Source organism: Lycorma delicatula, chromosome 10 (genome assembly GCF_047948215.1).
Source record: "Lycorma delicatula isolate Av1 chromosome 10, ASM4794821v1, whole genome shotgun sequence".
In the NCBI taxonomy this organism is placed as follows: domain Eukaryota; kingdom Metazoa; phylum Arthropoda; class Insecta; order Hemiptera; family Fulgoridae; genus Lycorma; species Lycorma delicatula.
The window spans coordinates 17,494,534-17,507,963 of record NC_134464.1 but is presented as its reverse complement, the minus strand read 5'-3'; the positions used below and the strand labels follow the sequence as shown (position 1 = coordinate 17,507,963).

Sequence of the window (13,430 nt, the reverse complement as noted above, 5' to 3'; positions counted from 1 at the left end):
TAATTATTTTTGACAGTGATTAAGTTGCGAACATTTTTATAATCTGGTCTCTTGTGTTGATAACCTCATTTGATTAATTATTAAATAAAACGAAAAAAACCTTATTTATCTACCGTTTTAAAAATCTCTCATTATATAGTGAATTAATCTAGTTAATTCATGAATTCATTCATTAAAATATTGCATATATTTGGTAACATTTTTCATTCATAATATTATATTTATATACTAAAAAAAAGAACCTTCATTCAAAATCAATTAACTGTATTTTTTTCCAGTTAATAAGCATATACTGTGTAATATATTATATCCATATGAAGCCTATCCAACAGTATAATTTTTTGAAATATTTGAATGAATTTATTTAAAAATTTAAAAAATATATAAATATATTCTATTTATTTTTTTTTTGTAATAAGAATTTCTTAATTTCAAAAAAAATAATTTTAAAGTATTATGTAAAATAAATGTAATAAAATTAATACGGCACTAATTTATAAATATTTTTTTATTTAAAAAAAATATTTAAGAAAAAAAAAGAAGATGGATAACTTTATTAGCGTTATTGATTTTGTTGTTCTATCTCGTTGAGTTTAACGATTCATGCATTTAAAGCGGTTTAAAATATCTATTTAATAATAATAATAATCATTCTTATGTTTTTATAAATATAAAAAAGTTAAATTGTTTTTTTACAAATTATTTTTATAAAAAAAATACATAAAATTTTAATACGAGTACATTTACGAATCAAACACAGTATAATCTTTATATACAAAACCTTTTACATTTTTCGATAACTACCTGTAATATTTCTTACTTAAATCAGTAATATTTCTAGTTAAATAACTGATTTGAACAAATCAGAGAGAACATTTAATTTTTTTAAACCAAAGAAAAACACGAAATTAAAAAACGAGAAAAAAATGTATATATATATATATATATATATATATATAAAATTAATATACAAAAAATAATTATATAAGTAATTAATCATCACAGTTATATATTTACTTTCGCCGTTAAAACTTTATTACTGATGCAGTAGCACAGCTATAAAGGAAAAGTAAAGCGATCGGCCAAAATTCTGCGGATAAAAGTTTTTGTAATGTCAACCTTTCAAGTTCACTTAGTTCAAAAAACTCAAAAAAGTTAGGAATTACCATGAAAGACCGATATCTGGCAAATGTCGATATTCTCTGGTGAATGTCGACACATAATAAATACGTCTGTGAAAGACCGAAATATTTGCTTATTTGCACTTCCGCCGTATATGTTGATAAACAGAGATAAGCTCGGGTGAGGGTCGAAACAATAACTAAAAACTTAAAAAAAAAAATATCACTCAGTACTAAGGTAAATAAATTACGAGAAACCCATTACATATTTGATGATAAAAACTTCATTTAGTACAAGGGGCCCGCTGAAACCCGAAACCTTTTACTGAGAATTTTTACTTTTTTTCTCAATTATACTTTTAATATTGCGTAATTTTTAAAGTAAAAACCACATCATTTATTCAAGAATATTAAATCAAATCAAATCTTTTTTATTGAATATTTACATTTTTTTGGGGATTATTCTCTAAATATTACATAATATATTCATTAATTAATTTTTGAAAACCATATAGCTTATTTGAAATAAATATCTATCAAATAACAAGACAGGGAAAGCTACATAACCCTTCGCAGGTATGTTTACCATCAGATAAGTCTTCCTTTACTTTACCGGGTTAGTCTAGTTGTAAATTCGTCATCGCAAATCAACTGATTTCGAGCGCCGAGAGTTCTAAGGTTTAAATCCTAGTAAAGGCAGTTACTTTTATACGGATTTGAATATTAGATCGGTGGATACCGGGATTATTTGGTGGTTGGATTTCAATTAACCATATATTTCAGGAACGGTCGATCTGAGACTGTACAAGACTTCACTTCATTTACATTGATATATATCATCCTCTGAAGTAATACTCTGGTTCTGGAGGCTAAAGAGAAAAAGAAAGAAGACCTTCCTTTACAAGATATTTCTCTCTACGTCACCAAAATTTAGAGATGTATAATTTCTATTGTACTTTGATGTTTTTATTTTAAATCATTATTTCCAAAGAATTTATCATCGGGTTGAATTCTTATCTTAAATAATGTCCTATTTATTAAGCCGATATCCATGGCGAAGTGGTAGTGCATCGACCTTTACATCCGGTGCTCTCAGTTTTGGATTCCGATCAAGCATGGGCTTTTTCGAACGTAAAAAATTCTATTTTCTAATTTCCATGTACAAGTTTCTACGCAAGCTTCTGTGGTAAATTTATCAAGCGAAAAAATTATTTATTTTTTATTTAACTAATGGTTTTAATTAACTTATGTCTCACCGTCTGTCATCAGTATTCCCATACAGTTTATACTTATATTTTTTACAGTTTTCTCTTTCAGTCTTGTTTCATCTTCCTTCTTAATATACATGCCTTGATCCCATACACTGTTATATGCAACATACCAAACATTTTATCGTCCATTTCCGAGATCTTTTGTTTATCATTCCAAATTGTAATCTTCTCTTCTCTTTTAATGATTTTTAATTAGTTACGTTTTAGTTTTAAAATTTAAACTGGAATAAGTTTTGTAATATTGGTTAAATGCTGCTCTTTGTGAATACAGTTATATTTTCGTATATCTTTGTTTTTCAATGCCAAGATTTCTTTAGATATTCTTGCATCTGATAAATCACTTTTCTCTTTTCTTCTATTATCATTGTTTTATTAACGAATTAATGCGAATATTTTTCGTACCCATAACATTAATTTTTTACAAATGTAAAGAAAAATTAAAACCCATATGTAGTTTCTTTTCCCGTTAAGCTGGAACGTTTTAACGTCATGTGACAAAGAAATATATATATATATATATATTAGAAAATATTTGACAATCTTTCTTACTGAATCTGAAAATAAGTTGGCTGCTGTTCTTGAACATTAATTTTTTCCACTTGTTTTTTTCAATTTTCTAAACAACTGTTTTTATTTTATTTTTAATGTATATATATATACACACACACACACACAACATTCTTTGTTTATCTTACAATCTACCATTCCCTATAATATTTATCTTGAAAATTTTAAAAATAATATCCATCTATTATGAAATTACTGATACATACTGAAGTATGACAAAACAAGATTCTAGCAAAAGTAGCAGGATAAAATGCAATCCATAATCGCTTTAACTAATAAAAAAAATCATTATAAATTAGTAAAATTTTAGAAAATTAACGTTATAATTTTGTTTTAAATATTATTGAAAAAAATTATAGATAAAAACATCGTGCTATAGATCACAAAGTAAATACTACAGCAAATTCTGAATTCGTAAATTAAATTGTAGTGTTTTAATTAAAATGGTAATGATTAGACTGCAGTGGTTATATTGGGCAAACCGGACGTATACTCATTACAAACATAAAAAAAAAAATGTATTAGATGTAAATTCAGAATCATGTTTGATAATATGTAATAAAAATAAGACACATTTAAAAATAGTATTTGTGGAATATGAATTTTATGTTTAAATATATAACACAAAATTGATCTTGTTAAGAATTTTATGTTTATACTTAAACATAAAATTCATAAACTTAACACACTTGTGTTACATTTATAAATAATACCTCAAATTTTGACAAAGATATATATTAAATTTAAATTAATAAATACAACCACATAAAAATTAAATATTCAGAGTACCTGAAATCGGGTGCCATGTATGAGAAAAAAAGGTGGACGCATGCGCAAAATTTTCGAAATAAATCATCTGGAAGCAGACTTTTACGTAATTAATAAATTAATATGTTAATTTTTTTTTCCTAACAATTATGATCGAATACGTAAAATTTCTACTTATAATCTGATAAAATCGGTTTTCATCGAGTCTATATAGAGAAAAAAAGTTACATTTATAAAACAAAAAAAATTAATCATTCAAGATTCTTTAATAAAAATTTAGCAATAAATATTAGTTTTTCTATGAATAATGAAATAAAAGTTTGGCATTTATTTTTATAAACGATTTGCAAGATACATTTTGTTATTATTTGTGATGGTTTGTAGAACTACAGAAAGAGCATAAAACGAAGAACGTCCGATAAGTTAACTTGTTTTTTTTTTTTTAATTTCAAATAATATATGTTTAATTTGATGTAATATATACTTTTTATTTCATGAAACTAATTTTTTTTTTTTATTTCATTTGTTTTACAGATATCGTTAAATTATTGCCGGCTGGTTAGTTATTTTTTCTACAATTACCTAGTTTGCCAAAGGAATAAAAATTATGATGGTAATAATAAATCCTTCGGATCATTTTCTTGGTTCTTTCGATGTGTGATACAATGAAATACGTTGTCGTCAATACGTCTGTAGAACCAGTTTTAAGGTTAACTTTGAAGAGATTTCAACCAGCGAGTGGCGAGTAGCGAGAGACTGTTTGAAGCTTACCTTTCCTACCTGTGGCACGGCTGGTCAGATGTGCATATAGAGAGCTACGCACGCACATCACACGTACAACACACACTGTAACAAGGTAAGAATCAACTTATTATCTGGCATGACTGCTTTTACCTAGTTTTCGTTTTTTATTTATTTATTTTTTTTATTCGTTTCAAAACTCTATATATAGAATTTTAATCATCGACATCATCATATGTTCATACACCATACGTTAATATTTCTCACGATTTTTAAACGTTTCTTTAATTTATCTTCAATAAATTACGAAAAATCAATTATTAATAAATATTAAAAAATGTATACAAAAGTTAAGTACTTAACCACCGGGTAAGTATTAACTTTTTGTTTAACCTCCGAGACCACCGTTAGGTATTGCTTCAGAGGATGAGATAATTGATTTTTAGCATCTGTGAAAAATGCCATGCTCGGCCGGGATTCGAACCCGGGATATCCGGCTGAAAGGCCGAGATGCTACCACTATCTTACCACTGAGTAAGTAACTTACCGGTCTAATGGTAAACTCGTCGCAGCAAATCACATATTTAACAGCTGACTTTCGAAGTCGAAGATTCTGAAGTTCAAAAATCCTTGTAAAAGTTATTTATATTTATACGAATTTAAATATCCTCTTTTATAGTATAACTATTCTAATTATATTCGCCGGAAAAGTAAAATTTTAAACTTTAGTTACGGCTAAAGTTTGGGCCCCGTTCAGGAACCTTGTTTTTTGGGGCTTAAACGTTTATTTATTAAGTAATTCGGTCTAATTGGTGCAATGTTATTTTTAAGGCTAAAAAAAGTTGTTTAGAACAACCGGTTCAAATTTTTATTACATGACTGCCCAAAAAAAAGTGTAATGTATTTGAGCAGGGTGTATGTATGTTTTTTCCACCCTAGCAACTTAACGGCTGAACCGATTTAGATTATGACTCCGCACTGAAATCCTTACATTACCGGGAGTGTCATGGGTTCTATGATAATAGATTATAGGTTATATGGTATTTCCATAGGCTATATGTATATAATGTTTAAATAAATTTAAAAACATAGAAAAAATATATAGTAATATATATAGAAATACTACATACAAAGTTTTCACTCGCACGATCATTAATTATTCTATATTAAAAAGAAATGTTTGAAACGCAAACGCAAGTTGTTGCAAATGATGAGGATTATGACAATGAACATGGCGATTTACTTGATAATGTGTATGGACGGTGAAACCATTTCCAGTAACATAAAGACAATTGACACCAATAAACCAAATATGAACTCTATTTTACTTGATGTTACTGACGACCGTCCGATACCTATTTATCAACTGAAGAGCAAAACAGCTCCTCCCATCAGCGTTATGAGAGAACAAATGGCAGAACTCGCATGCGTCAAACTATTTCCATATGGTAGGAATGCGTTCAGAGAATACAGGTCAGTACTGGTAACTTTACCCGACTACTTCCAATCAAGGATAATGAATACCGAAAGGAGATTTCAAACCATGGAGTACCTATTTTAGGCCCTATCAACTGTAGAGTTATATAAAGCTCAGCGAAATGTTTCTGCTTGTGATCGCTTACGCCAAAGTGGAGTTGAGCCGAATGATGTTGTTCAAAACGTTTACCTTGTGACTCGTAGTATTCGAAGGACTTAGTCGTAATGGCATAAAGCCTTCACGGGACTAATGGCAAAGTTCCGAAATTTAGGGGCCGCGCCCTTCTACATTGGATTGTCGTGTAATGATCTGCACTGCCCGGACATCCTTAATTTTTTTTTTTTTTTTTTTTTTAGTTTCTTTTGGCAGTTGTGTTTTTTAAGATTGTTACCGTGAGGTCAGAGCGACTTGTCCGAAGGATTAATGAGAATATCCTAGATAATCCGATCTCATAACATGCGAATTTTACTGTCCGGATATTTGAATAGTAAGATGATATCCAGTGACCTATCAAATATTGAAGAACTCCAGAAAATGTTTCTTACGAAAATACAGCAATTCCAGTAGCTACTGGAATTGCTGTATTTTACGTATGTTACGTCTGTGATGATAAACTCCGGCTCAAAGAATATACAAACTGAAATTGTAGTCATTGTCTTGATGCTGTGTTCAGAATAGATTTTTTTAGAATATAGTTAAATTAATCAAATAGATTAATAATTTTAGTACAAATTCTTTTTTAAATATAATCAAAAAATAAATCTGATGTGCTCACCACATGACGTCGTAGTACGCCTATTAAATTACACATACACATTTTTTAAAAATGAAAAGTACATAAAATTTTATTCCATTAATAACTTCTGAAATTTTCATATATTTTTTTTATTGTTATTATTGAATTATTATGTATCGTATAACGTTTTTTACAATTAGAGTTTAATAATTATTAATAAATCAATATATTTAAATTAAAAAACAGGGAAATGAAATCTGATTCGAACCAATGTGCCTTCGCCTTACAAGATCCAAATATTTTATTAATTAAAATTTCATTTGACTATAACTCTGGAACCAATGAAAGTAAATACCACTTATGATAAATCGTTAAAAAACTTTCAATGAGGGTTTATTACTGCAGTTAAGAATAAGTTCAAATCCATTTTTTTTTGGATTTTGGGCTTTTTTGAAGACCTTTGGTCCAGTCGATTGCAATCAAAAAGGGAGGTGCACAACTAGAAGTTTACAACAGCCCTAAATCCAAAATTTCAACATCCTACGGCTAATCTTTTTGTGTTATGCGAGAAATAAACGTACGTAAGTACAGATGTCACGTCGAAACTAGTCAAAATGGATTCAAAGATGGTCAAAATGGATATTCTCGCTGAAATCTGAAAACCGAAATTTTTTGCAGCCCCATACTTCCTTTACTTTCTACAAGGAAGTAAAAAGTAAAAATATTCAGTTAAGAAAATCACTCACTATAGTCTACATCAAAATTAAAGAAAATTTTAGGATTATTTGTTTCTATTATAATTTAAAACGCTTTATAATATCTAAATTATACTTAATAAAAATACTTTGTACATAAATAATATTATATTCTTGTACATTTTTATGCAGTAAATACAAGAAAATATTCAACGTATGTAAAAACATTAAAATGACATAACGTAAGATTATTTATTATTACAATAGTACACATTATTTGAAGTGTATGAACTAAATAACAACAAAACCCTCCGTTCTACAATCCTTTTTCACCCTTATGACGTCAGTTCTTCATTAAGGAAGCCACAGTCGGCGCTGGTTTGCAATTAAGACACGCAAACGGTTGATGACGGCGATGTTGTACTGAGAGAAACCGCATAACATACTTTTCAATCTTTCCCCTCCCCGCTCCTTCTAAGACCAATTGTAAATCTTGTTTGTCGTTAAGATTTTTCTTTTTTAGTTAAAACTTATACTAGCCTACATTAAGATTTAATAGTAGATGTAAGGAGAAAAATAATTTTTGTAGAAACTTAATTTAGCTTAATATTTGCAAGAAAAGGTGTTAAATTATTATATAATACATAATCTACTATCTTTAATAGTAGTCAGAAATATTTATGAAAATTTCAAGATGAAAGTTTATCAATAAAATATTGTAAGGTATAATTTTATATTTCAAACATAAATTAATACTCGTGTAACATGAATGTTCCTGTTGCAAGAAGAATTAGTTATAAATAAAAATTTACACTTTTATCCAAATTAAACATTTAGTTGTAACATGGTTTAAAAAATTTTACAGGTAACCCTTCGTAAAAGTTATTAAAATTTTATGTACCTGTAAAACGAATAAATTTCTTTATAATTTAACTTCTAAAAATGTACACGCTAAATAAAAACATATTGTACTTGACAAGCAAAGCAAAGCTCTGCAAGAAGCAAGCACTGCAAGAAGGAAAGCACGGCAATCAGTCAAAAAATGAGGTATGGGTGTTTTGCATTTCTCGACATCCCAGAGTCCCTCCCAAAAATAACAGTTTGGGTGATTTTCGTATGTACGTACGTGTATATATATATATATATATATGTGTGTATATGGCGTGTTTGATTTAATTGTTTAATTTTTGACTGGATAAACTGATTTTGATGAAATTTTATACAAAGGCTTGTATATATGGGGCAATTTATTAGTAAACGTTAGGGGTCAATATCTTCTACATAACTACATTCTATATTAAGCTCAGTACATGAGTGAATATCATACCATTAAAAAAAAACCGGAATTATAAGTTACTCGCGAAAGTAACATAGTCATAAGGAAAGTGAGGAACGAAGTCGTTTCCCATTGTTTTTTTTTTTCACTGAGTCAACATACGGTTTGCACATTAGAATATTATGTTCATCGGAATCAGATGATCGTTATAAAACTTATAAATTTCGATATTTTTTCCTGTTTAGTTTCAAATTTTTAAATCATCATTCACTTCGGATATAATACGATTTTTTTTTAAATTTACATTTTCATCATATTTTTAATTTAGCTTCTATTATACAGGCATTTTTAAAATTCCCTTTTTACTTCCTTGTGTACAAGGAAGTATAGTAATCGCGAAAAATTTCGGTTTTCAGATTTCAACGGAAATATCCAATTTGACCATCCATGAATTCATTTTAACTAGTTTCGGCGTGAAGTCTATACGTAAGTACGTATGTACATATGTATCTCGCATAACTTAAAAACGATTAGCCGTAGCATGTTGAAATTTTGGATTTAGGACTGTCGTAATATCTTGTTGTGCACCTTCCCTTTTGATTGCAATCGACTGGACAAAAAGTATCCAAAAAACGCCAAAATAAAACTGGATTTTGGACTTTTTCTTAACTGCAGTAATAAGACCTCAATGAGAGATTTCAACGATGTAACATTAGTGGTACTTATTTTCATTGGTTCCAGAGTTATAGACAAATAACATTTTAATTAATGAGATATTTGAATCTTATAAGGGAAGGCACATCAGTTCGAATCAGACTTCAATTTCTTTTTTTTTAAATTTATTTTCTTTTAACTTTTATTTAAATTTATTGATTTATAATAATTATTAACCCGTAATTGTAAAAAAAAATTACAATAAATAATTATTCAATAACAAAAAAGAAATATGGAAAAAATCAGAAGTTATTAGTGAAATAAAATTTTATGTATTTTTAAAAATCTATATATTATTTGGTAGGCGTACAAGGATCAGTCATTTGGTATCCCCATCAGAGTTTTTAATTTATGTTTGTAAAAAGACGTGTTCAATTAGTCTAAGAAATGTGTTCAATTAGATGTGTTCTCGATTGGCCGAAATTCGAGTGTAGTTCCAATTAAGAATTTAGAATATTTTATCTATGATTTAATTTATTCGATTAAAATACCTCTAATTACGCTCAAAAATTACGTTATCTTATTGAAATTATTGTAATTTCGGATTTAAACAGAGAGATAATTACGCGTATTTACAAGTAAATTTTAGGTAGTGGGAATGTTTTGGGGAATTTGGAATAGGAACTCTCACTTCTATCTTTAGCGTTCGAAAAATAACTACCGTTTCTCTTTCACGGGTGGTATTTTTGATTCTGCCTTAAATATATTTTGTATTATTGAATTTCAGAAAAATTATCAATGCATTTTAAACATACATATACAAATTATCACAGGAATGTGTACTTATTTTTCAATGAACAGATAATTTTATTATACACCAAAATTTCTTACTTTGAATAGCTATGGGAAGGAATACCATTTGTGTTCATTGAAAAAAAAAATCATATGTGGAAGTTTATGTCTATTTTTCATGGAGCAGATCTCAAGTCGAGAGGTGAAGCTACCCCACAGGCATTACAATATCTCCTGAATGTTCTACTCTCTACGAGTCTTCACTTTTTTCTAATGAACGGGGTTTGTTTTCGTAAACTCGCTCCTTCAAATATCGTCACAGAAAGAAGTCGCAGATACTGAGATCGGAAGATCGAGGAGGCATATTTCTTCCTGATAATTATGGTAATCATGAACCTGTTAATCATTACGACCAGGAAACAATCCCCGTAGGACGTTCATGAAATGTCTAGCGGTATGGGGTGTAGCCCGATCTGTTTACAGCCACATATCTTGTTCCAAATAAATAAATGGCAATAGTTTATATATATTTTACAACAAAAATAATAAGTGTAGTGTTTAATTGTATAATCATAATTTGAAAATGACTACGATTCCCTGTGTCAATCTATATATTATGGATATGAATTTTTGTTACTGATCTGACGTACTCGTATCTACGTATTTATCACCACATCACCACCACTTCAGTTATAAAGACAACATTTCATATATATGTTTATATATATATATATATAGTAATGTATAAACGTATAGTATATTTATATAAGGGAATTATGCTTATTGGATCAGAGTTTGCATATCCAGAGTTTTGCAAATCTTGACGTTTCATGTTCATGACCTCCTACGACCAAACACATAATTTTAGTAATGAAAATTTTCGAAAGAATGTAATTACGAACATGTATGTATGTGTGATCTATTTAGATAAAATTTGGCACGTTGATTTCTCTATATGGGCCACTTAAGTTTGGTCACATTCGGTCAAGGGAACAGGGAAATATGGATTTTAAGCTAGCATGCCTGAAAATTTTACTCAAAGGGTTGGTAATTTTTTTCATTTAATTTAATGCTTCTTAGGTAGGTAAGATACTTTCTGATAGTGTTCAATGTTATTCAAATTTTCGAAAAGGGGTCCGGTAAAAATCTTTTTATCTTTCGAGACTCAAAATTCTTAGGCTTTTCCCATTCGAACTGGATTTTATTCTTATAATTTTAAATTTATATAGCCTACTATACATAGTGAACAGAAATGAATTATACCTCTTACTGAAAAATAATGGGAATAAAGCCAGATTAAAAATAGCCGGATTATCGATAATTGAATGTGGAAATATGTTTTTCGGATACCTTCAAAATTTCGTTATTCTAACCGGCTATCATTGTCGTACCGGCTATTCTATTTTAAAATCCTTTTAAACGCATATTTTGGATACACAAAAAAAAAACGTATTTATAAATACAAATATTATTAAAGAAAAATACGTAAATTTACAGGGTAAATAGCCTTTTAAACTGTTCTAAAAAAAAGTGAGATAAATTAAGGTTATCAAATATTCAGACAATTCTGTGAAAAATTAATTAAAAAAACTTTCAGAATGTTTAAAAAATCTGTCTGTTCTAAATAAAAATCAATGTTTATAATTTTAAAATTAAAGCTTTTTCTTTTACGAATAAATCGAGTAACGGAATTTAACATGGTATTTTTCAATTTTGTAAATATGCTAACAATAGTTCATTAAATAATAACATTTAAATACATTTTAATAATAATAATAAATTATTGACATTTTATTTAATTATACCGTATTTCCTTATTTGTAAATGTCCTTGCGATATTAATTAACTTTTGAAAGTGATTTATGTCACCGGTTACATGCCAGAGATTACTTTGAAATGTTATAAAATTACCGCCAATATAAAATTAAAATTACAGAATTTCCATAGATAATTTCTTCAATTATTTCCCATTTATCTTGTTATTATCAGTTGTCAATTTAATTTTACGGAATTTATATTTTTTTGTACTAGGTCAAGAAATAGCTTAGTGGTATACCAATGGATCAATAATAAATTTTAAAGCGATCCGTACAACATTATTATTTGGCACAGTATAAATAAATTTTTCAATAATATTACTTCATTATTAAGCGTAATAATAAAATCTATTAAAGTCAAAAAATATATTTTCCCATAAAATTATAAAAACAAAATATAATTTTTACTGAAACAAAATATGTACATTCTGGGATGCTTCAAGCCACAGCAACATTTATTATACATTAATGATTCAAATCAATTAAGATTGTTATTTTTTCGAGTTACGAAAAAATAATAAAGACCTAAATCAATCATATTATTGTAGTAAAAATAGTTTTTAAAATAAAATTCAGGAGCGATTAAATTTTTTATTTGACTTGCTTTATTTTTAATCGCCTATTAAGATTCTGGAGAGTCCTAGAAAATACGTTCAAATATAGATGAAAGTGAAAGGGAGGTTAATTTTATTTTTTTAAATTTTTATTTATATAGGTTTCATTTATGAAACCTTAAGCAAATTATATCGTAGATTACATTAAAAAGGAATCACCAATGAATTTTCTCAAAAAAATGACGTACTAGCACAATATAGAACTTCTGAGGGTAGAACGTAGAACGTACACAAAGTAGTTCTGAAGAACTTTACTATCAGTAGTATAGTAGAAAACTATAATAATAAATAATAACAGGAATCATAAAAATAGTAGATTAATGAAACACTTAGAAAAGAGAAAATAAATCAAAAAAGAAAAAAATTAAAAACGAAAGTGATAACAGAAATAGAGAGGAAGGGAATGAAAGATTGATTAATGTACAATAGTCAGCGGGTGTAATTATACACAGAGAGTTACATAAAACCGGATCCCACAACATAACCGCTGCAGAATCGGTAGGGTTATGTTGGAATGAAATTTTATGAATGATACGGATTAATTAAATAAGAAAAATATCCAACATAATTTAAATGTTGCGTTTATTAACTTGTTGTAACAAAAGATGTTCAAAATAACCACCCTGGGCATCGATGCACTTTTGTTCTCTATTGATCATATTGAGAGTCGTCTGACGCAAAACGTTGTTGTCAATTGCATTGATTTCATGTTGAATTTTCTCCTTCAAAAAAAAAAACTTATTATTGTGGGGGTTATAGTGGGTATTAGATGCATAAACTTTAAGTAACCTTTTTAACCTTTAAGTAACTTTAAATAACCTTAAGTAGCTCCTAAGGAAAAATTGCAAGTAGACCACTCTGGGAAACGCGGAGGCCACCGTCCTCTGCTGACAGCTCGTTC

General features: G+C 28.3%; 1 protein-coding gene across 5 annotated transcripts in view; it reads left to right on the top strand.

The window, feature by feature from the left end:
• Positions 1–13,430, top strand: part of LOC142331399 (uncharacterized) — an 807,446-nt gene that overhangs the window by 294,562 nt on the left and 499,454 nt on the right. For all 5 annotated transcript variants that reach the window (XR_012757984.1, XR_012757983.1, XR_012757985.1 and 2 more), the window contains exon 2: positions 4,262–4,583. The gene's annotated coding sequence lies outside the window, so the exon portion shown is untranslated. The remainder of the gene's footprint in view (positions 1–4,261; positions 4,584–13,430) is intronic.